This window comes from Micropterus salmoides, unplaced genomic scaffold (assembly GCF_014851395.1).
Source record: "Micropterus salmoides isolate LMB-PRFRI ecotype aquatic unplaced genomic scaffold, ASM1485139v1 Ms_hic_scaffold_5, whole genome shotgun sequence".
NCBI lineage: Eukaryota > Metazoa > Chordata > Actinopteri > Centrarchiformes > Centrarchidae > Micropterus > Micropterus salmoides.
In genome coordinates this window covers 34527434-34553486 of record NW_024044237.1, presented here as the reverse complement: position 1 = coordinate 34553486, position 26053 = coordinate 34527434, and the positions used below count along the sequence as shown (strand labels likewise).

The following is a 26053-nucleotide window of genomic DNA, read 5'->3' as shown; positions in this document are numbered from 1 at the left end:
ATTTTAAGTTTCCGGACATCTCCGTTCAACAGCGCGGACAGTATTATTCAGGTGAGTGATGACGAGGAGGAGGATAAAACAGAGCCTCGCGAGGGCCCTCCAGTGGAGAGAAGCACGGGAGGAAATGTGTCAGGAGCTGCAGACAGTCCACAAAATCATCCTCACTGCTTGACCACTCCATTTTGTCTAAATATATAAATTTAATAAGTTTCCCATGATTAACTAACAACTAAATGTTTCAGCGTAATATTTCATCAGTGCGTGTATCAGTGGCTGAAAGCAATTTTTAAGCAGAACTTTCTGATCTGAACCCTTGTCAATCGTCCAGACCGAGCGCCGCAGCGGCCTGGCCTGGTTTACCTGCCTCCTCCCTCCTCGCCCCCACCCACGTTAATGAAAGACATGTGGTGAAGGCATAATGCTATTGTCTGTCAAATCTGCTTAGGGATCGTGGGGAGCGGCAGGGATCTGGCTGTTTGTGTGGGTGGACGGGCAGATCATCTGCGACGGATGACGGCTTAATCCAATCATAGCGAGCGGATCACAGGAAGCCGATTCACCGTATAGCTGCCGGCCGGCCTCACCGAGCGAACCTGGATCTGTCTGTGTGTCTGTCAGAGCCCCCCTGCTGCTACGAATTCAACAGGACGGCTGATCAGAGGGCCTCATTGTGCCTATTTATGGCCGACTGTAATGCTGACAGGCCGACTCAGACGCACGATACACTTAAGCAAACGTCCATTAAAGGACAATTACAATATTCCACTTTCCATTTAGTACGTTTCCCCTCGCTTTAATGTGATTTCTGACAGCCCCACATGCTCGCAGCATGATAAAAGACATTTTTTAATCAGTTTAGCTAAACCTTTCAGGCTCATCCGGCTGCAAACTGCAGAAGAAACAACTGCATGTTTCTAATTCATTCGATAAAGAAGATCACTTCACCGAGGAGGAGAAGGAACCAGGTTGCAAAGCAAAGGAAAGCTAAAGATTTTAGGTCTCCAAATGTCTGGCTTCTGCTTTTTGCTCTTGGCAAAGCAAAAAATGATAATGTCATAAAATCTCAAATAAATCACTGAAGCGATGCAAAAAAAAAGAGAAGAGACTTGACATGTTTCATTTCACAGGTAATGGTTTGTGTACACAGACACCACAACATTGTGAGTGTTTTAGCCTATTAACTGCAAATAGGCTCCACTTTATTTGACGTCTGAGCATTTTCTAAATCATTCAATCAGTTTTTAGCTTCCCTCCCTTACAGGCAGTGATTGGTTCATTTCTGGGGCCCATTTCACCAAATCTGCAACACAATGAGACCTATACAGCAGCATGCGACAACACTGTGGGACTCACTCGGGGCATCTGCAATTTGCAAATGACAATCACTCGTGAAACATGACGCTGCAACAATTTGCGATCTGTGTAAACAGCACTCCCAAATCGTTTCTGTGAAACAGGTCCAGCTTGCAGAGAAAGATAATCCATCAAACTGACAATATTGTCACTTGATAATGCAGTAAGAAGTGCCGATTTAAGCATATTTTTGCTTGAATAGTTGAACTCTGTGTTTGACAGAAAGTGATTTCCTAAAACAGCAGTAGTTTTAAGCAAACAATACTAAAACAGGAGGAAATAGTGCATTTGTTAGGGACTATTTTCAGCGGCGGATTAACCCACATTTGGTGCTGTCGTGAGTATTTGGGGGCTGCAGGACGAGAGCGACTCAAAAGTGTACCAGGAATGGCTTTAAATTAGGTGTTTGTAGGTGGAACTGTTGAATAACATGATGCACCGAATTGCATCCCTGTTATTGGAGGCTAACCTGCTAACGCTAGCCAGACATCTGTCGTAACCTTCGACTTCACGACAACATAGACCGGTTCACACTGGACTGGAGCGTGAATGAATGAGACAAGTGAATCAGCAGAAGAGAGACAGGAGAAGCTGAATGTATGCTGGCAAAAAAAAATACACACACACATACATACAGGAGTCGAGGCCGTCTGAGCTGCTCTGAAGTGAAAGCAGAAATCAATACAACACAGAAACATTTCAGAATCCAATATCCAACTGCTTCGACGCGGAGGAGGAGGGAGAGGAGGTGGACGATTCTATCAAACAGCAGAAATAAATGATAAAAAAGGAAGTAATCGGATGAAAATGAACAAACAGTCATGTAAAAGCAGCTGGCGAAATCTGGATTTTGTTGTAATGTGACGATGGCAGGGTTGTAGGGAGCTTGAGTCAACTGGACAGGTAACCAGGCCGTCACAGGGACGACAGATAACAAGGCATCATTCACACTCGCCTTTCTTCTACGCTTCTATAAGACCATGCACGTAACACGTTATCTCTGCCCACTTCCTTGACTTCTTGAGCTATCACTCTTCTATGGGAAGCCCATTTCTAAAGTCATGACGTCAGACAAGCTTATTTATCCATAGTCATAAAATGATCAGACTCTAAATCCAAAGTATGACAGGAGACAGTAAGTCAGAATTGTGCTCGGACGTAATTAGAGCTGAGGAAGGTCACACGTTTACTGGACAAAAGTAGTTTGGAGTCGGCTACAGGAGGAGCGTAAATTAAGAAAAATATTGTTTATCTGTTTATTGATTCATTGACTTTATTTCCCCTCCCACCGTAGCTCTGGCAGCAGAGCGGAACATTTACACTGACAGTAAAAGGGTTAAGGTAGTCTCTGTGAATGTGGAAGCTATGCAGTCTTTAAACACCACAGTCTGAAACTGGTTATGACAAAAGAAAACATTAACATACCGCTTCTGTCGGACTCCCGCAGCGTGGATGTGAAAGAGCTGAGGTGGCAGATTCAACGCAGCAGGAACGACTTGTTAGCTTAAGATTTAAATCCTCCACGAGTCTTTGCTCCATGATCATTTAATAACAATCTCAAATATTTCGGCCGCACAAACAGAGCAGCAAGCTAGCAAGAGGTCTGCGGGGTAAAAGTTAAATTGACTGTGGCTTTTCCTTACAGAACAGAGACGACACCAAGCTGTCTGTTAAGTGGACAAAATTTAGTTGAAAACATTACGTTATGTGGATTTTTAACTTTCTCTCAGGGCTCAATGTTTTTGTAACTGGCCCCACAGGGCCAGTGGGTTTGAAACCTGGCCTGGGTTTTAAACTTCTTCTGGCAGTGTTACAACTAAACCAAAGACTTATAAGTTATGTTACTCTGTTTAATCGGTTATTAAATACATCCTGGATATAAAAAAACTAAACTAAAATGTAATCACAGTTAAAATTATAAAAAAGAAAAACAAAACAATTTACTTTTAAAACAAAACAGACTAACAGACTCAAACATGACGTGTTCTCTCTGCTGCTCACAGCGGTTTAATTTTTTTTTAAATGTACACAGAGCAGCGGATTGACAGGTCGCCGTGGTAGTCCCGCCCTAAAGCATACGCTGCATTATCGTCCATTTCCCCTAAATGGGACCATAATTTACTCACTGAACATCATTTTATGTTGAAGAATACTTGAAACTAGCGACTGAGACCGTAAAGTCATTATGAAAGTGAAGAAAGAGAAGTAGCAACATTTTATTTCTAATGGAACCAGACTTCTTTTGTTGCACCCAGCGGACTCGCCCCCCGCTGGCCGTTAGAGAGAACGCAGGTTTAAGTTCGGTCTGCATGGTTTCACCTTCAGACCCAGAGGCTGCCGCTTGATTGCGATTAGAGAAATAACATTTGACAACCACTCGTCACGAAACTGCAACTCTGGAATGGACAACGGTGCAAAGCAACTGCAGGACGTTGAGTTTCTAACTTATTTATAAAAATATATATATATATATATACTAATGTTTTTGCGCTGGCCGGATCGGGCCAGCGAGTTGCTAGTTCAACTGTCCCGGCGTTACTTTTCACTGGCCCCGGGCCATCTGGCCACCGTTATTGTCAAGCCCCGACTCTCCAGGACAGACTTCTTGGCGAAAGTGAAAACCTTTACACATTACATTGTTTACAAGTGTCATATACTTCCAAACTACAGCCAGGATTAAGCTAAATGCTCACAGTGAACCTGGGTACCTTGATTAAAAGGTCCCGTTAATAAGTGCACAACGTATGCTGAGCAGGAGAACAGTGTGGACGTCACTAGGGCTGCATCGTGTTGGGCATCTCTCGAAGTCGGTGTGGACTGTAAAGTTTGATAAAATGGTGGACGAGTGTTGCTCTTTACTGTGCTCCCGACCTTTAACACACTGTGTTTCAGGGCGGTTAGAGCTTAGAGGCAGAAGATAGGCGGTTCTATCCCCAGCTCGCATGTCAAAGTGTCCTTGGGTAAGATCCTGTGGCATAAGTGTATGAACGGGTGACATGTGGTGTAAAGTGCTTTGAGTGGTCAGAAAGCTAGAAAAGGCGCTTCACGCTCCATTTACGATTTCTTTTCAGAGGTAGACAGACGTAAGTTAAAGGACAATATATATATTTTTTTTAAATTACATTTGGCTGTCTTGTTTCAGCTGCAGTCTTCTTTTCTTTCCTTGTCTTTCTTCTTCTCGTGCAGCAGGCCGTAAGCTGCTTGTAGCACAAATCACATTTTAATTAGCTTGATCCCGGCTAACGACCTCCTCCTCCAGGATTACCTGCCAGCATCAGTCTAATCCCTCCGTCCTCCGTCTCTCCTCCCTCGCTTCAAACCTCTCTCCTCCTCCTCCTCTGACCTCCTCTCTGCTCCCTGCTTCTTCAGTTTCATCCACCATCTTTTTTTCCCCCCACTCTCTGTGTCAAATGCTGCTTTTTTTCCTCCATCATTTTTCAACTTTAAATTCACACACTCATTCCTCCCCCCACTTCCCCAGCTGTGATGTTTCACATTCTGCATACATCCAGACATTTTTATCATTTTTCACACCCCACATATTTCATATCTTTTGTGTGTTCTCATATCGTATGCAGTTTTCCTTCTATTTGCTCGGCTGCTGGTTTTTGTTACATTCCAATAAAGCTGCTGTGTATTTTCTTTCCAATTCATTTTTTTCCCCCCTCTACTCTCCATATATTTCCACATAACCTATCAAGCTGCAATGATTTTCATACTCTCATCTGTTTTATTGTTATTCATGTTCTGCGGTCGCTTTCTTTTCGGTATCTCGTCACTGTTTGCCACACGGCGGTTATGTAGGGTTGTAACTTTCACTGGGTTTGGTGGAGAATGATGCTGAGAATATCTCAGCAGCTGCAGTGAACTGACAACATGAACTGAATTTTTTATGTATAAAGTTCAACAATGACCACAGCAACTCTTCTACGAACACTCTGGGGTCTTCCTTCGTGCAGTCACAACCTGACAACGTACATCTACTCGTCCCTCCTTTTCCTGTGAAATGTTTAAACCCAAGACTCCAGGTTTTGTTTTTGTGGCTGCACAATTCCATCAAATGGAAATATTCCAGATGTCTTGTGTGTAATTTTAGATACATTTCCCCGAAATTCAGCCTGACACACTTGGAAACTTGGGGACCGCCAGTAAAATAAAGTTCTGTGGGTTTCAAACATGAACAAACAACCCGAGTTTGTCAAGATGGAGACACAAAGGGGGGGTCTGGCAGTTTTTTATGCAGCCAAAAGAAGCACAAAACATTTGTTATGTTGATGTTGACACGAAGAGGAGGTTCCTGCTCCTCCTCCTGCTGTGTTGGAGGCAGGAGAGGGAAAAACCTTATTAACTTAGGAGGGATCGCTACGTTAATACCTGGCATATAAATGGATTATCAGGGGGTCACCAGGGATTAGCCATCAGTTTTTGTTCTTCTGACGTCTCCTCTCCTCGGGAACTCCGTAATCTCGTCTAAACCCTGTAAAGCAAAGGCTCGGGGCCAAACGGGGCCCCAGACGTCGTCCCGCTGTCAACTTCCTGGACAGAGAAGGAGGCGGGCCGCAAAGGAAAAGCCCTCTCCTGTGTTTGTCACAGGTCTTTATTCTCGTCCGATTACCTCCATCGCTCCTCTCCAATTTGACCTCCCCTCCTTCGCCGCCGTCCCTCAGCTCTTTGTCTGCTCTCGTCTCACAATACAACAGTAACATCAAAGCTTGTGTTGCTGTGACAACAGCCCTGACTGAAGCCCATCCAGACCTCCTCCCCTCACCACCCTCCATTCAGACCCGCTTCCCTAATTGGCTGGATCGGCCAGTGGACTCTGAGGACGCCAGCCAGCCGCACAGAGAGGTTACCTGGCAGATGAATATGAATCAGGTGCTCATATCTCCCTTCTTTCATCGCCGCTCGGCATCAGTTCAGGGGTTGAGCGAGGACGAAGCGAGGTGGGATAATTGGCAGGCTTGGGGTAGAGGGATGTGGCACGACTTCATACCGGGCTCAGGAAATTAATGGTGAACCCCAGTGAGCGGCGGGAGGAGGAGGTTCAGGTCACGCCATGTGGTCAAACGCCGCCTCAGATAGATGAAGGCCGCATGGCATCACAGCGGCGACCAGAAGAGAAAGAATCTCTTGGTTTGAATCTTATGAAACAGAGGAGTAATAGCGGGCGATCATCTGCATGTCGTCTTTGAGCAACAGGCGCTACACAGAGCCAGGTGCATTATGGGGAGTCAGATCACCCTTTCAAGGAAGAGCTTTAATTACTACCTATAAAAGTAAAAGTATATCTGATCGTTGTCCATATAAAGACTTGTGGTGTTTGTTTGATTCAGATGGTTACTGTTTTGGGGTTTGGTCATATTCACGGCTGGAAAATATATTTTAATAGGCCTGTTATTTAGAAAAAATAGTTGATGAATGGGCGTCTGAGGCTCCTCCCCCAGAAGATTTTGAGCATCAAACGCTTAATTTCCTGCATTCTGGAGACATTTTCTGCACCAGGGAATGCACCTAGATTTTGTTTTCAGGTGGCAGGTGAAAATATAACAATATAATGCAGTAATCGTAGCTTATTATTGTTTTTAGCCTAGGTTACTTTTTTTGGACAACACAGATATCTTCTCTATTTACTTTGCATTGCAGGCTTATTGTGCAAATAAACCTTTTTCATAGCATTTTTATTTTGTTAATTAACATTTCTTGGTGCAAGCTGTTTTTCAGAACATTTTTAACAAACGGTGATTTTGGATGTACAGATTCTTGCAGACACCAGGTTTAAAATTTCACTTGGTTCACATTTGGCTACTTATCTAAATTTTGCATTGGTTTCACAAAAACTGTGAGCTCATCGGCTAAACTGCTGAAGCCTAACCTCTTGCTGCAGTTTAAAATAAACTTACATGTTATTTTAGAAAAACAAAGAAGCACCAGTGGCCACGAAGCTCTTTACACTCCAGCCAACGCTCCACCTTTATCTCACATAAAAGCATTGTTTTATTAAACCTTTCACTCGTCTGGACTCCCTGGAGACTCCTTCAACACAAACCCAGGCGGTGTGGCCAAGAATTGTTCAAACCCACACAATTTTATTTTAAATAAAAGTGGAGAGCCCAATGTTTCCTACAATAAGAAATATCTGTAACTTTGGTGTGAATATTTAACTATGTCTGAATTTAATTTAGTTTTAATGAAGAACTGGGACAAGAGGATCCACAATACATAAAAGAAACTGTAGATATCTGGTTTTAAGGTTGAATCTGAATCTACATGACTGGTGCTTTCAAGGTTTCTGCTGTTTGTGCTGCAGCCGTTATTGTTTTGAAGCTCCCCAGTGAAGAAAAGCAGGGTATGACTATAATTTACTGTAGGGCTGCACAATTACGACAGTATGGCTGTGGCAGTTTCACAGCGGTGAAGTGAAGTTCATGTTTATCTGGAAGAAAATAACTCGTGTAAATCTGCCAAAAGGGAGGATTCCTCTCCTGCTGTCAGCTCTCTGAATGGGAGGGGAAAAATGTGAAGTCTCTGTAACACTGGGACACAGAAACCAGCAGAAGTGGATGAAATATTCAGTCGATGAGTAAAAGCATGTATTCTATATATTACTGAAGACGGGTAGACTGTAGACAAATCTCCTCCAAACCATGTGGCTCATTGTTTTGCCAGGAAGTTGTCTGTAAATGTTCATTAAGGGTGTCATAATGTTGACGTTAGCTACATTCAACCATTGGTCTACATTGGTCTCGAGACCAAGACCTTTTCGAGTACTACAACACTACTAGGCCATTTCCAAACGTCTGATTTTTAACCCACATCTTTTCAGAGACACAAACATATCTGGCCTTGCGTTTATTGACGGCCGTTTCCCTGGCTGGAAAAACAACCGAGCCAATCAGAGGTTTGTAGACGGGATAAAGAATGAGCCAGAGCAAAAAGCGTGGATGAGATGGAAGCAGCTGTACAGGTTGTTGGACGTTGAGACTTGAAGACATAACGGCTCATAAATCAAGATATTTCTTCATCAAAATGACAAAGAAGAAGCTACCTGCTCCAGTATAATTCACTGAGGGCAACGTTCAGGACTTCATTTGAAAGGTGACAGTGGAGTGACAGGATATACCTCAGAGAAAAAGAGGATATTAAAACTCTCACCACACCAGAACTGGGGACCGAACCTTCCTCGTGTCATCAGTTTGATCCTACAGGCAAACTCGACTCTTTTGAGGCTGTGACGCTGCCAGAGCAGTTCTGTCTTGATGTACACAGGGTGGTCAGTATCTCTGATGTTCAAACCAGCATCACTATATAACCTGGCTGCACTACAGCCCTGATCCAGGACCACATATCACCAAGTATGACGGCATCTTCATGAACATGCTTGTTAAGATTATAATGGAGGAGGCCTTTCTGAGGTGGAGGAAATTTCTTTTGTTACTTTACACCTGCCCCGATGTCTTTTTCCTGCACCTGGTTTGACCTGCGTTGATATTTTCCTTCTTTAACACATTTGACAAGCTGCTGAGTGAGTGAAATGTCCCACTTTCAGGAGATTACCCTCCAGCACTGCGATGTGTACAGGACTATGGTCCTGGATCAGGCTGGTTCCACTGTAATACCTGTACTCAACCATTTTAGAAGAAAAATCGAACCTGCTTTTTACAGTTACACACCAGAGGAAGTTTTTACTTTACGAGTATAAGTTGCAGGTCTTAGTCTAACATTTAGCAAGACAGTACACATGACAGCAAAGTTACTGCAGTTGTCAGATAAAAGTAGTTGGGTAACAGTATGATATGTTTCCTTTAAAATCACAAAACAGGAATTGTAACGACCCTTCCACCCTAATTATACTACTTAAAGTACACTTCAGAAACTACTAACTTCTGCCCCTCTGCAGCACCACAGCAGCACTTGCTAATTCTGCTAATTCAAAGCAACTGGTAGCATTCATCAATCAGCGGCATGTTGAGCGACAGGTCAGGAAATGCTCGACTACGTTCCTGGTTTCATCGTTAATGAGAAACAATATCGGTTTAAGAGAGCGGGTCCACTCTGTGATTTGCCGCTAAGCTGCTCATTAATTACTGAGAGCATTAATCTGCGGGTCTTAATAGGCGTTCAAGGGGCTGTAACGTGAAGCAGCAGCATGTGACCGGCACACACCTTAAGCCTCTGTTAATCTATCAGCCGAGAGCCCGCCCCCGCCCAGTTTAATTCTGAGAGGGAAGTTTTCAGCTAAAAGATTAATCGACTGAATGACGGCACGAGCTCAGGACGGAGCTGAGAGAGGCAGCGGTGGGAGTCTAACCGAGTACTTTACTTTTTCTTAAACATTTCTGAAAGGCATCCCAGTTTGTTTAACATGATTATTAAAAGCTATATGACAGAGACATCAGTTTTTTACCATCAACGTATGAGACTTTTTGTATGTTTACTTTAAATGAAGATCTTATATTATAAGCTGCTTTTCAATCAAAATGTGTCTCAGAGAAGTATTTACAAGATTTTTACAAACAAAATGTATCATTTTATATATACATTAGATCAAACTACCCAAAAGTACTAGTAAGTAGTTACAGCAGTGAAATGCTGTTGAAATGTTAGACCACCGGTCAATGACACAATATTTACTGTATATAATATCGAGTAGCGGCCTGAATACGGCCCAAGACAGGCGTTTGTTACCTTATTTCTCAAACTAGAAAGAACAGGATTTGAAAGTATATGTGTAAACCATTTGTAGTAGCAGCAGGACATGAGTGTGACCTCAAGGATTCAAGAACAGGAACAATTATTAGTCGTATTTTCACATTGTGCTACAGCTGTTTTGACTTTATGACAGTATGTTTAACTGCTCACTTGTTTAAGGACGTTTGTCTTTGATCAGCCCAAAAGGACTCATGTCACTCCATAACTCAGCGACCTCCACTGGCTCCCCGTGGCCTCCAGAATCGAATTAAAGTCACTAATGCTGCATACAGAGTGACTGCTGGGTCTGGACCCATCTACCTAAAGCCCATTATACAAGCTTCTGGGCCGCCCGGCTCTGCCATCCCTCCACGCAAAGCAATCTCAGTCCCTGTTCTCCTCTGTGACACCACGATGGTGGAACGAGCTACCGGTGTTGTAGTACTGGAGACCGGTCTTGGTCTCGAGACCGGTCTTAAGACCACTTTTTGATGGTCTTTGTCTCGTCTCGGACTCGACCGCATTTGTACTCGTGTGTCTCGTCATCGAGGACTCGGGATTTTATTTCAAGACCAGTCAAAACCATAACTTTGGGAATAAATTGCTTTTTCCTCGTCTGATTTATTTGGACGTAAAACGAAAAATGTACTTAAAAATGACGATTTAGTGTTTGTATGCGGGTGTTTTTAATGGGAATGTGGACCTTTCGGATAAAATCTGAGAAGTACCTTTGATCTCGTTCCACATTTTACTGTGTGTCATGTAAAGTGGGGAACTGGTCCTGGCTCGGTTTGGGCGGTCTCGACTACAACACTACGAGCTACCAACATGCCATCAGAGCCGGGGCGCCCCTCTCTAACTTGAAGAAGCTCCTGAAAACTCCTCAGAAAACACTTCCTCTTATAACACCTCTAACATGCACCTTATAATTTGCTTGTTTTGTTAACTCTCATCGCTTCCCCCAGGTATTTATCCCATTGTTGCTGAATGCTCTTACTGGTATTGATTGCTGACTAGTATGTATTGTCACTTGTATTGATGCTGTAAATGTCTTTTGGACATTTGGCATTGCAATAAATTATATAACTTCCTTTTGAAAAGTGATGGAGAAAGTTTGGTCTTTAAACAAGTGTGTGTGTGTCAGGTATCTTGGCACTGATAACTAACCCCCTACACCCCTAACTGTCTCCCTGTTTCCATGGAAATCCATCCCCACTGAGGGTCACAGCAGGACATCAGAAAAACAAAGTTAGACACACCAGGGAGCCTGCTGTGTGTGTGTGTTTGTTTATGTGTGGGTGGATCTATTTACCTGATGCAAACTCCCCCATTAACACTCTGACATCACCTCACCACATACACACACACCCCTCCAGCCAGCCTCTGTTCATTAGTTCCCATGATGCAACACTAACCTAGCAACCAGACCTGTGGCTAACTCCCCTGCTGCCTCCATGCTCTCATTGGACAGGTTCCCGCGGGTCACGGCCCTGCACAGTCCCCCCCCGCCGGCCGACCATCTGTCCTGGAGACACCACCTCGGCGCAGGCAGAGCCCACCGGGAACAGCTGCCGCCGCTAACGGAGGCGGCTAACCGGAGCCAGGACCTGGCGGGAGGCGGCTTTAGATGGGCCGCTTTTAGCTCGCTCGGCGCTGAAGCAGGCAGTCGCATCCTGTTCAGAGCGGACAGTCTAGCGGCGAGTGATCTCCGAGATAATCTCACACGTGTCCACCTTTGACACGGTGATGTCACAGCAGAGCTTTTTATGATCTACTGTTAACGTTAAGATGGACACGAAGAAAGTTCAAACGTACGCTTATGCAGTGGAAATACTGTCAATATTATTAAATGGAAATACTGTATTAAAGTCAAGGTTAAGATGCAAACGTGTAAAAACACATTTGAAGTTTGTGCTGGAGCAGAAATACAAACCTGCAAACTACTTTTTCTGGAGGTCAGGGATCCAAACACTGAGACAAACACCCCCAAATCGGAAGATCGGCGGTTTGATCCCCGGCTCCTGCAGCCATGCATGTCCTAGAGTCCTTGGGCAAGATACTGAACCCCAAATTGCAAATTGCTGTGCTAGTGTGTGTCGATGATTACGCAGGGCAGCGTGTGAATGCACTTTGTGTGTTCAGAAAACTAGAAAGACGCTGTGCCAGCCCATTTACCAAATCCAGACACATTACATCGTCCATTTGACTTTATCTGACAACATAATTATGTATAATTATTAACTGAGACACATCCAAGATGGCCGTGTGAGCGTTTCTTGCCTCTAAATTGTCTCTCCAAATGTAAGCCAGTGGCATTTGTAATACAGTCAAGCCAGGTCATCACTACAAGAGATGTTTGTCACATTGATTTGTTGTTGTAGGACTTTTACAGGTCTGGTAATGGTCACTCGGGTCAAGCAGAGCTGTAGCAAGGTGATACAATGGATGGACATCAACAATCTAGACCACTGATTAAAACACTTTGTGTAGATTTTACAAGGGAGGTTAATGACTGAGAACCTTCAGAAATCTTTCTGTAGATTTGTTAGCAAGAAGCTGTTGGGATTGTTGTTTTCCAACACATTTTTCTCCTCTTACCGTGTGATACCTTTAGCTTTTAAGACCTACTGTACTTTGAAACTCCAGTAGGGCTCCTGGAAACAGCTGAAGACATCACGGCACGTACAAACATTACTTATTTACATGAATTATAGATCTAATTGCTAAATGTAAATTGGAATGTAAAGAACATCACCAATTAGTTAGAAACATTTTCAGAGGACTGAATGGATCCATATCATATCACGCCTGAAAACTATGAATCTCTGTCTCTCTGGGGTTTTTTTTGCTCTGCACAAAGTTTTTTTATATTTCAAGAGCTTTTATATTTCATACCAATAAAGAAAACTCAGGCTGACAGAAAGGACGGTTTGACAGTTTATTCAAGCTTCAGTTTAAGAGCCAAGAAGCTCACCCTCTGAAGAGAATACAGAACAGTTCACCACGCTCAATATTCATCATTATAGTTATACATGTGGCTTCTAAAGCTACTATTTGTTAAAGGTTTTATGTCTACCGATAACCGAGGTAGAGAAAATGTGAACAATTCACCTTCAGAAGACAGAACCCTACTATATATTCAAGCTCAGTATTCAATGTTATCTCAGAGATAAGGACAGATAAATAAGAAAATCTAAACCATGACAAAAATAGCTAAACCAGTATATGATATAATGTAGTGGTCCTTTAACCAGACATCTAGAACGTCTGCTGCTGTTCTCAGTGACCCCCGAATCCTGGAACCCTCTTCAGCAACCCCTAGACTCATCAGTATCCCCTGAACCATTGATAAAGGCAACTGGAACCTCTTTAAGGTTCTACTTACTAGTACTTGAAACAGGTTCATCTTAAAGAACCTGGAAACGTTCTTTAAGATGTCTAGAACTTGAAAGACTCTTTAGAAAAGACATTGAAACCTCTAAGTGACTCCTAAAACCCCTGGAAAGTTCTCACTTACCCCTTAACCCCTTTCAGTTTCCCCTGGAACATTTTAAACGGCAACAGAAACTCCTGGAAAATCTTAAATTACACCTGAAACATTCTTGGGGACCCCTAGAAGTTTGCTGAAAGGTCCATGGAATGTTTGGACAAATAACCTAAGACCATTAAGTGACCCCTACAACGCCTGTGACGCCATCAGTGACCCTTGAAACCTTGAGGTGGCTCTTTGAACCTCTTACCTGAAATGTTCTTAAAGACCCCTAGTACTTCTCAGAAAACACCGCAACACTGATCTGCACCTGGACCCGTGTAATGTCCACCGTAACATTCTCAATGACCCCTAAAACCTTTTAAACTCGCAGGGCCTTTTAAAAGGACTCCTGGAACATTCTTAAGTTGTCCTCTTCATTTTTGGGGGGAAATGCACTGAACCTCTAAGTGCTTTTCAGAATCCCTGTCACATTTGTAATAACCTCTAAACCCTTGGACCCTCTCCAGTGACCCCTGAACTACCCCCTGAACCTGTTCAAGGACCCAGTCCCTATCTGTGAGACACCTGAAACCCTTGTTGTGTTACTGTAACTTCATAAAAATTACACATAGAACATTCTTAAGGAGCTTAAAGGCTCATGCAGACCACACGACTTTCAGCGTCGGCCGATCGCCGTGCCGATCACACTACACAACTTGCCGTCTTGTGACGGAAGTCTTGAAGTCGTTGTGGCGTTCACACTACGTGACTGATCGGTGACAGGGGGTCACACACTACAGGAGCTGACAGCGGCTCTGTCACCCGATGGCTGGTCTCCAAACCACGTTTTGTCAAGGAAACACATGAAATGTGAAACGGGAAATGACGCGAACGAAACAGCTGTTGTTTGTTATTATAAAAGACAAAGAATCTGGGTGAAAGGATGGATCAGCACAGCACGCAGGTAGCAGGGATTGTCTGAGCTACAGAGAGAGCTGGAGGTGAATAAACAATGTTTTGCAGAGAAAAAGTAGCGCTGGCGCAGTGTCAGAAATGTGTCGGGGAGCCGTTTCGATGCGTCGTTGTGTAGTTCACACATACGACCGCTGATTTACCCCTGATCACAGCCCGACGCTCGGGCTAAAAATCGTGTAGTTTGAACTAGGCTTTAGCGCTTCACAACATACCCCTGGAAGGTCCGTGTAAGTCCAGGAACCCCTGTCACATTCATAGAGACCCCTAACACCCTTTAAGTGACCCTAGAAGGACCCAGTCCCAATCTGTGATACACCTGAAACCCTTGTTGTGTTACTGTAACTTTATCAAAATTACACACAGAACATCCTTAAGGAGAATTAGTACTTCCCAAGATACCCCTGGAAGGTCCGAGTAAGTCCAGGAACCCCTGTCATGTTCTTAATGACCCCTGAAACCTCATAAACTAAACCTAGGACTCTAAAATAACCCAGGAACCCAATGACCCCTGGAACCTCCACAAGAAGCTCTGGCAGGTCTGAGTTTGACAAAAAAAACTATCTATATTTCACTACAACACCAGCAAAATAATCCAATCATGGACACACCACAGTGCGAGTGTGTGTGTGTGCTGCAGCTCTCTGCATCCTTGCTGTTGTACATCAGCTGAATGCCGGCCGAGCTCCGATTTACTGCTACTGCCAAAAACAAACACGCACACACACACACACGCACGCACACACCCACCCCTCCTTCTGTAGTGTACAGCGGCCACCACAGATAAGCTCAAATAAACAACAGACCTGGAAAAATAAATCCACCTCCCTCGCTCTCTCTCGCTCCCCGGGGACGAGAGAGGGCATCCAAAGAACGCCGCCTGTTACTATAAAGCTTCTTGACATCACACACACTCACTCACACGCACACACTCTCACATACACTCGGCGATACATATAATAAACAGAGAGGGGAGGCATGGTTCCACAGGGAGGAATCACCTCTTCTATCGCTCCACACACTCCTTTTATCTACTGGCTAATGAGGAGCAGATATACACACACACACAAACACACATACACTTAAGAACCTACAGACACACACGCTCAAGAAGCCACACACACATCCTCAGGACTATGGTTTCGTCAGACCGTCTCTCAGCGAGTGTCCCACTTCCAAAACTATGGACCGCTGCTTACATCATTATGTAACGCTGTTAGTGTGTGTGTGTGTGTGTGTGTGTGTGTGTTGTTCAGCCCAGAAAGGCTTTGAACACTTAGCCTCTTTCCTCAGCGTGAAGTGGTGTAACACTACAGGCTCTAATGAGTGTGTGCGCGTGTCCAACACATGCATCCCTCCATGATTAGTCACTAAATTAGGTTTTAGCACAGTAAGCAGTAGCCAAAACAGGAAATGAACCACCTGTTGTATGTTGATACTGTAAACACCTGAAACATCTGAATTACCCCTGTAACCGTTGAAGTGCCTCCCGTCACCTCCTCGGGAACTGTTTGTGGTAAGACCTCATCAGTGACATCTAGTATCCACAATACGGGGCCCGTGACCAGATTACTTTGATAGCTGCCAAAAAAAATAATTATAATGGCTGGTGCTGAAACAGATCTCAGTTATGACAGCAAAAGTTACTTATATAATAACTTCCTTAGTGACTGCGCCTACAGAATATAGGCACATTTTTACTTTATGTCATGTTTGATTGAGAGCTTTTACATTTAACATTTATTCATTTAGCTGACGCTTTTATCCAAAGTGACTTACAATTGCTATACATGTCAGAGGTCGCACGCCTCTGGAGCAACAAGGGGTTAAATGTCTCGCTCAGGTAGGCAGCAGCGGACACAATGTGGAATTGAACCCGGGCCTTTCACACCAAAGGCAGGCGTCTTATCCGAAGTTCCATCAATACCCCACTAAAAAGTTCTGAAGGAAATTCAAAAGAGTCTCTGGCTTGCTTGATACACCTCTGAAAAAGCAGTCAGAAAAGTGAGATGGATTCAGGAATTTCCTCTGCCTGGAGATCCAAGAATACAAGAATCCATAGGTTGATGTGGACCAATCGCAGGGATGTACATGTGCTTAATGGTGATATGTAATATGATCACAATCAATCATAATCAATTTGTTGAAAAAGGAAGGATAAAATACTTGCAGCAAGTGAGGACTGAGTCCTGTGCACCAACTGAGCTAATCACACACACCGTAAATGTTAAATGGTTAATTGCTGATGTTCTGGCCCACCATCTAATGACTTCAAAAAAATTTTGCCCGATGCCGACCCCTGTTCTAAAGAATCCAAGAAACTTCCTCAGGGAATCCTAGAACCTTGCCAATTAACCCCTATGGCTTCATCGAAGATGTGGAAGCAGCAACCTTACCCAAATAACCCATTCACTGATTCTTCCTCTTCAGTTAGTTGTGAAATGTCTAAATGACTTCACCTGTGGTAATTATTTGACGGTTGATCTAACTGACTTGGGCTTCATTTGAAAGGTGACAGTGGAGTGACAGGATATATCTGAGAGAAAACGAGCATATTAAAACTCCAGAAAATTATCATTACAGTTAGTGCTGCAGTGCTTGGGGACCAACTAATCCTCCACATATCATCAGTTTGATCCTCCAGGCAAACTCGACTCTTTTGAGGCTGTGACGCTGCCAGAGCAGTTCTGTCTTGATGTACACAGGGTGGTCAGTATCTCTGATGTTCAAACCAGCATCACTATATAACCTGGCTGCACTACAGCCCTGATCCAGGACCACATATCACCAAGTATGACGGCATCTTCATGAACATGCTTGTTAAGATTATAATGGAGGAGGCCTTTCTGAGGTGGAGGAAATTTCTTTTGTTACTTTACACCTGCCCCGATGTCATTTTCCTGCACCTGGGTTGACCTGCGTTGATATTTTCCTTCTTTAACACATTTGACAAGCTGCTGAGTGAGTGAAATGTCCCGCTTTCAGGAGATTACCCTCCAGCACTGCGATGTGTACAGGACTATGGTCCTGGATCAGGCTGGTTCCACTGTAATACCTGTACTCAACCATTTTAGAAGAAAAATCTATCCTGCTTATCACAGTTACACAACAGAGGAAGTTTTTACTTTACGAGTAGAAGTTGCGCAACACCTTAAATGTTGTAATTTTGTAACTTCTCTCTGTCTTGCAAAATGACTCATGTTATCCCGTCAGAAACAGTTGGAACCACCTCAGAGACTCTTACCTCATGCCTCTGACCTACTATATGAACCCTAAAACCTCCTGAAGAACCCACGGGACCATGAAGCCTCCCAAATAACTTCTGGATCATCCTCAGTGACTCCTAGATCCTGCTCATTGAACCCAGGAATCCCCTGATACAAGCTTCTTCCCTCAGGCAGACGCTTCAGAGTTGCCCAGTGCAGTCTCCTCGGTCCCCCTGTCAAAACCCTAATTGGCAAGTTAGCCATTGCTAATGCTGCTTTTAATTTTAAACTGTACACATGTAAATTAAACACAGGCCACTTTATTAGTTTAACACAAATATCCAATCACATGGCAGCAACTCAATGCATTTAGGCATGTAGACGTGGTCAAGACAACTTGCTGAAGTTCAAACTGAGCATCAGGATGGAGAAGAAAGGGGATTTAAGTGACTTTGAACGTGGCACAGTTGTTGGTGGTGCCAGACATGCTGGTCTGAGTATTTTAGAAGCTCTGCAAGAAGATCTGCTGGGATTTTCCCGCACAACCATCTCACCACCTTCTGATGGCTACTTCCAGCAGGATAATGCTCCATGTCACAAAGCTCAAATCATCTCAAACTGGTTTCTTGATCGTGACAATGAGTTCGCTGTACTTCAATGGCCTCTAGGCAGCTGCTCAGGAGGTAGAGCGGAAGGTCAGCGATTCAATCCCCGGCTCCTCCTGGCTGCCTTGGGCAAGATACTGAACCCCCGAATCGCCCCAGGTGGCTGTTCCACCAGTATATGAACGTGTGAGTGTTAGTTTCTGTTTGAGCACTCGGCTCAGTGTGTGAATGGTGAATGCAGATGTAGTGTAAAAAGCGCTTTGAGTGGTCGAAAAGACTAGAAAGGCGCTATACAAATACGGAGCATTTACATTTACACAGTCACCAGATCTCAGTCCAGTAGAGCACCTTTGGGATGTGGTGGGAGATTCACATCATGTCGATATGGACAGAAAGTCTTTGAGGAATGTTTCCAACACCTTGTTGAAAGTATGCCACGCAGAATGAAGGCAGTTCTGAAGGCAAGAGGGGGTCCAACATGGTACTAGGAAGGGGTACCTAATAAAGTGGCCGGTGAGTGCATAACTAGGCTGAAGAGGCTGCTTACTTGTACTGCACATACTATGTACACCATTACGATGACTACAGGGATGTACCGTTTGTACCGTTTCTATGCTATTTGTATTTAACAGCAGATACTGTAAGTGTCCAAGACAAACTTACTTCTTATCAAGGACTCCACCTTAGGAGCCCCTAAAACCTCTATTTCACATCAGACCCCTCAATGACCCCTGCAACCCAACTCAGTGAACCCTGAAACCTCCAAATTACACTTGGACTTCCTCAGTGACCCCTAGAACCTCCCTGATGATCACTTGGACCTCCTCAAGGAACCCTAGAAGTTAACCCCTTAAACTCGTTAAACACCCACTGACCCCTCAACCCACTGGACCTCTTCATAATGCAGTGGGACTTCCTGAAGAACACATCCTGAACCTGTCAAAGAACCTGCTCAGTGGCTTTAGGAGCTTTCTAAATGTAATTTATATTACTATTTACTATTTATATTTTGGTATTTTTTGTGTGTTAATATAGTACTATAGTATCTTATGTTCGTGTAGATATAGTTAATAGTTAAGATGCTGAACCCACAGTGCTGCTGGAAATCTCTAAATCTTTGGACATGAAGGCTTCACAGTTTGAGGAAAAAGAAAAAATACTGTATGCAAGAGTTTCCACAGTCCACAGTTATGTCCTGGGAGTTTCTGACAGGCAGGAGGAGAACTGCTGGCCCCCCATCATCACCCACTGGAGAGAGGAGGAGAAGGGGGGGATGATGGAGTAGGGGAAGGGTGAGAAAAGAAGGGAGGGAGGATCCCTGTGGAGGAGAGAGGGGAGTCGGGGAGCGAGGCCTCTTGTAGGAGAGTAGGTGGATGGAGGAGGAGGCAGTTGGAGGCAATGGCTTCACTGAGGAGAACACACGACACTCCCCCCTTCTTCCTTTCTTTTTCCTCTTTGCTCGCCAATTTCACATCAAAGGAAAAGTCTTCTCTTTACTCTGCGTCCTAATGTTCCCCCTTTTCCATCTTTCAAAATTAGACATATTCTACTCCTCACATGAGTAGTTAAGGTATATGTTATATGAGTTATATGAATGGATCTCCGGTATTAATGCTAAAGTTTTGTTTGTAAGCGGGTTCACTCACTTTAATGTACAAAACTTTTCTGGGGGCCAGACGTATAAAAAGATGCATACACAGAAACCTCATGCACAAACCAAAGGACAGTCGCAATGTGCTCATATTCCACACATGTATAGCCTACACATCATTTTCTAATTTGAGATGGTAATGCGGACATGGATGTAGAGATCATATCTACTGTGCAACATTATTCTCGTAAGCAGTGACTCAAATCAGTGCGTCTTCACAGCTAACGATGTTACACCATGCTAATCAAAGGTGCATCATACAAGTTATTATTATGGCTGTTTGCTCAGTTTTATTCTGCATTTGGGGGTTTTCCTGTGTTGCACCAATTTCCTGCATCTATGAACTTTTCATTTTATGCTTTACTTAAAAAAAACTTTACAAATTCTGTTTCATGTGAGTGCTGAACTAAATTCTTCCTGCTTTATTTATGACATTTGAACGTGATCTGAATTCGATCTGACCCAGCTAGAAGGCGCACTCTGCAGGTTTGGGTTAAAAAACTCCTGTGGCCAGGTGTGCTTTGCATGCTGGGATGCAGATGGGGGAAGTCACCAGTTGCTTGTAGCTCACCTAGCAACAAAGTACATTGCCTTCTTTGAAGAGGTACCTTCTTCTTGTGTGTGCTTTTGTCCCAGACACATCTAACCGATGAGCGAGTGACAGTAAATATTCACACGCTGCTTTAAGTGATGCATTCTGGCTTGTTTTTTTTCCCCTCTGTGAAAAGAACAAACCAAGTTCCCTCCAACTCATCCACTGATTCAGACCAGAGCAAATTAACTATATGTTTGAAAACGCCCTCTGTCCATCTATGACTCACTGTCCGAGTGGAAATCAGGCTTGTGAACACGTGCACACTTTCACATAACTGTGATTAATGCCTGTGCACGGCTTTATAAATCTGGGGGAAAAAAGTACATATGCGTTTTCCTGCATCTGGCATGTTCGCAGCCCACATTTCTGTAACTTAGAATCATAAAGAGATAACACATACCTTCATTTAAATCCCTCTCCCCGTGAGATCAGGCTTATCTAACGCCTAACACATTATAACAGACGTGTAACTGCAGCGTTGGAGATGCTGACGTCGTCCTGCATGCTGAACGGTTTCTGTTTTTTATCTGGAAATCAAAACTGGTGGCTGATGAAGAGCTGAGATAGAAAACATCACTGACGCTCTGCCTCTCGCTCTCGTGTGTGTGTGTGTGTTGTGCAGCAATTACTACAGCTCTCAGACTGATGCAATCAGCAGATAAAGATGTTGAGCGTGTGTGCGCTCAGATACAGCATGTTTGCATGTGTTAGGGAGATGAGTGCACCACTCACATGCAATGTGTTTTTTAATGTGTCTATATGTTTTGTATGCTGCTCCACAAATTGCCTCTCGGAGGACATTAAAGTTTTCTAAGTCACACACACACACACTTCATAAATCAGCTTGTTATCCAGCAACCATCAGTGTCAGGCAGCAGATTCCTCTCTCTTTGTACATCCTCTCTTTGTCTCTCTTCCATTTCCTACCTTTCTCTTCCTCCACTGTCTAACTTTCTCTCTCTCCCTCTACATCTCTCTCACCACAAACACACATGCAATCAAATCCCTCAAACTACATCCTCCTCCCCTCTGGTCTTCGCTCTCGGATTTGGTTTTCCACCTCTTTCCATCAGTCCATCACAGACAGGAAGTGGGTGCATTAGCAGGGCGAAGACAGACTGATGGAATTAACGTCCATTATCTGACCATTTACAGGACAGACAGCAGGATGAAAGAGGGAGGAGGATGAGGAGGAGGAGGACCAGAACTGAAATTTTAAGAGATCTCACCACACCGAGCTTCGTCTCTGCTCTCAGCTCTGCAGAACAAACCACAGAAGCATGTTTGTTTTGTCTGTGTGTGCAGTTTGGGCACAGCGGGGCAGAGGTTGGCCAAACACCAGAGCTGAGGGGTTGTCTGGCCCGAAAGATAGCCCCTTTTAAAAAGTTAAAGTTTTGTTTTCCTTTATTTTTCTTATGGTTAACAAATTGAATGAAAATACCAAAAAACCCAACGTGTCAATCCATGTCTCAATCAACATGTTCTCACTCCCGACTGCCTCGCTTTTCAACGCCCTGGATACCCCTTTAGCGTAATTTTTGTTGTTGGCCGTCATGTTAGCAACGCTTAGCAACAACAAATATGCAACATCCAGTTAGACTTTCAAAATAAAACGCTAGCGTTTCGCAACATCGCCATTTTGAAATTGCACATTGTTAAAGCGTTGCAATTTGGTTCAGTTTAGGCAACAAAACTACTTGTTTAAGGTAAGGAAAAGATCATGTTTGGGTTAAAATAACTACGTAGGTCAGTTAACACGTAAGTTAACTAACGTCACTTTCGTAACTTACGCAATTTACATAACTTGCGTAAGTTAAATAAAAATATCTAATGTTGACTTTTTGTTTCACACGGGACACAAACCCTGCTCTCCTGGTTTAAAGTCCGGGTTCTGGCCCTCCATCCACCTCCTTACTTAGTCTTTTCTGTTAAATATCTTATACCTGGCTTTACCGTAAAGAACTGACGCTACAGGGTTTCCGCCACTGCGTTGACCTATGACTCTAAAGGGATCCCCAGTGCGTTACAAACGGACGCCGATGGGTCTGGACCATGTGTCCATGTGTGACGAGTTGGGGAGTGAGAACGGGTTGTCTCAATACTTCCCTATGTCTATGGCTCCCAGCCCAAAGCCCATTGGTTCCTACCTAAGGTGTAAAGCTTTGAAAACAGCTAACAAATAAATCATTTCATATTTTTATGAAAAGGCTTAATATTTCATAAAACATGTGGACACTGTAGTTTTTTTACAAATGTTACTGAAAGTGGACGGTGCATGTGGGATCGACTCTGTGACCAATCTTTTCATTGGATTTATTAAAAATAAGATACGGTATAATACAAAATATAGTATTATTATTAGAGCTTTTATTTTTGAGGTTGAAGACATTATAATGTTCTTCCAAATGGCTTCTCCCTGTTCTAAATTACGTCCTCGTCCACTGGAAAAGCCATGTCATATTTTCTAGAAACCATTTTGAAGTTCAGCAAAATGTCATCCACCTGTGTTTACTGTGGCAGCAGCAACGTTCCTGCTCGACCTCGTCTCAAAAAAGCATGAACATGAAGACAGAATGATGATGCAGGCACGTTTCATGGGGACGGGAAGAACGAAGAAAAATCTTGTGAAGCTACATCATCGCTGCCATCCACTACCATCCGGAGGTTAATAGTGTAAAACATTTTTTAATGAATAATAAATCAAAATGTGACCTTCCTCAAGCAACAGTGTGCAGCAGCACTAATGTAAGTAGAACAACGGTTGGACTACAGTGAGCCCAAGTCTGTGTGTCACATGTCATGAGAATCAAGATTATATCTGGATTACGTCCAGATTATATTACTATAGATTTAGAAATCTACTAGGATGCATTAAGAACAAATTGAAAATGCACAGAGCACTTCAGCAGACACAGTCTGACCACGTGTTATTTAAGTGCAAATGCATCCATCCCCACAAATAGCACCAAATGCTAAGTGTATAGCGTCACATGATGTGGCCATCAGGGATCCATCATATGAGTGAAGTAGTTTCAAACATGGCGGCCCGTTTGACTGAACTGCAACCTGCTGTGTGAGACAATCCAACTCCGATCACTGCATTTTTCTCCAACTTTAAAATAAGAAATTTAACACAGGCTGTAAGTTTGGAAGCAGCTAATGTATTTTTGGAAACACAGTGACAACGCAGGATCTTGCTTTTCAGATGGATGAAATTAGTTTTTACATGCAGAAAGTAACAATGGAAATTCTGACTAAGAGAAGACGCACATCTGCCGAGTGCTGAGGGTAAATAAACTGTGGTTAAACGCTGCAACCAGTTTGAAGGAACAGACAGAGTGAGTCTGAGGTCAGTCTGTTTGTTCCTGCAGCTCTTCCTCAATCTGTCTGAAGCACTTGAGATCTGAGCGATCAACAATCAGTCACACAACTAAATGATCGATACTGTCTGCAGCAGTAAACAAATAGGCTAAACAGCCTGCCAAAGAGACAGAACAAACTAAACTGAGATGCAGAGCTGAACCTAAAACTACTAAACTTTGGTTAATAATTGCTCAACTAACCGTTTAAACTTTATTTATGTCCAGCTGTGTTTTGCATGTTTGGAGCCCGGATTGTGCCGACTCCTAGAGAACAGAGTCATCAAATATTTTGTTTTAAATTAGGGATGCACCGAAATGAAAATTTAATAGAAAAACCTTCCCGAACAAGGTTTTTTATATTTATTTTGCCAGTTTTTTACCACTGCATAAATTAAATAATCAAAATGTGCTTTTTACTCGTTGTTTCCCACAGGATTTGGAGAGATTATGGTGGGGGGGGTCCGAGGCCCGAGAGGGTCCTGTAAAGTAAATTACATTCATCAAGTCCGACCCAGTTTGACAAATAATGTTGTGTGTGGTTCTCGTCCGGCGTAACATGAAGACTTCACAGCCTCTCTTCATACTAAAGAGACAAACTGACAGGATAAAGTCGCTAACCTGCCTGTCAGCTCGCTCTGGGCCGTTTCGGTGGATTTACCTTAAAGGCTTGAATATGTGTGCACTCCAAATGTATGCGCGGCTAGCTTAATCGCCTTCTCGGTTCTTTTCTAAGAAAATCAGCCACAGATGGAGCGGATGTGCTGGGAGACAATTCAGCAGAACAGCGTCTGCAAACGGCGACTTTTGGGTCTTTCTCGGACACTTTAAAATGCTTCCACACTGCCGGCATGTCAACGTAAGTGTTAAAGTGTAAAAATTGACTCGGCCTTTTGACTTACTAGGCCGAACACCGAAAGTGCTTTTTTTTTGCTATTCGGTTGCCGAACATTCGGTGCTTTCCTTTTAAATGCAGACTAAAATCGAGTGATTTTTCAATGGGGTTTGGTTTGACACAACACGGGGACGGATCAACTCACAGCAGGAAAGTTTTGAAAAAGTCAAAACAACCGTGAAAGAGTGGTCGGCTTATCGCAGAAATAAAGGTTTACATTTTGAGTAAAGTGTATCTGTAGTGTGTGTTAATCCTCAAAAGACTAGCTGTAATCTGTTGACCTCTCTGCTGGTACACACACACACACACTAACACACACTTCCTTGGGAAAATACCTGAAGCGAAAACATGTTTGACCATCAAAGTGGAAGATTGTACACAACCACCATCCTCTCACACTGCAACACACACAACAACAACACAACCCTGACCTCATTCCAGTGTGTACGAGGAGATGCAGCCACTTACACACTCTCCTGCTCTTTATCACTATCTCACACACACACACACACACACAGGGTGGCAGTAGCCTGTAGGCGTGCGAGCAGCTGGGAATAATTGTGTTTACAGATGGCATACGTACGACCTGTGGGTTGAGAGAGAGACAGAGAGAGGCGGAGAGAGAGTTGGTCTTCTCGCCCTCACAAAAGAAGAGAGGGATGACATTTACACTGAACTCTCTCTCTCTCTCTCTCTCTCTCTCTCTATCTCCACTTTCTATTTTATTTTTTTTGCCAGTTTCAACTATTTCACTTCAGTTAGCTTAATTGGGATAAGTGGTAACGAGGCGTTAACAGCCGAGGCAGAATAATGAACAGTGAGCGTTAGTAAAGAAGAAAAAAATAACAAAGACGGTGGCGTGTTTAGATGCGTGTCTAATGAATCATTTGGCTCCAGAAAGCAGGTAAATTGAGTACTTTATTTATACCAGAGGGAAAGCTTTAAAAGTAAAACAATAAACGCTACAGTATATCATGATCTAATTTCTATATTATAGGTGTAAGGCAGTGTGGGAAATACTGTGCTGTGCACTGTGCCGTTCAATGTATGTAGCTACAAAAAACACTCAAGTATATACCTTAAAGAATAAGAAAACATTTTAAAACATGTCCCCTAGGTGCTGATGTATTTTTAGTTCTCATCTTTGTTTGTTTAAGGACTGTAAGGTTGTTGTTTTTAGTTAAGCTGCAGGGGTTAAACGTAATAATTAGCCCACAACTATGACCGGTGCCTGTTTTTTCATATCCATGCTGCAAT

The 26053-nt window shown here is 43.4% G+C and overlaps 1 protein-coding gene across 2 annotated transcripts in view; it reads right to left on the bottom strand.

Annotated features, from left to right (window-relative positions):
• The window catches only part of pcdh1b (protocadherin 1b), a 240338-nt gene that overhangs the window by 86785 nt on the left and 127500 nt on the right, over window positions 1-26053 (bottom strand). The gene's annotated exons all lie outside the window — the stretch shown is intronic.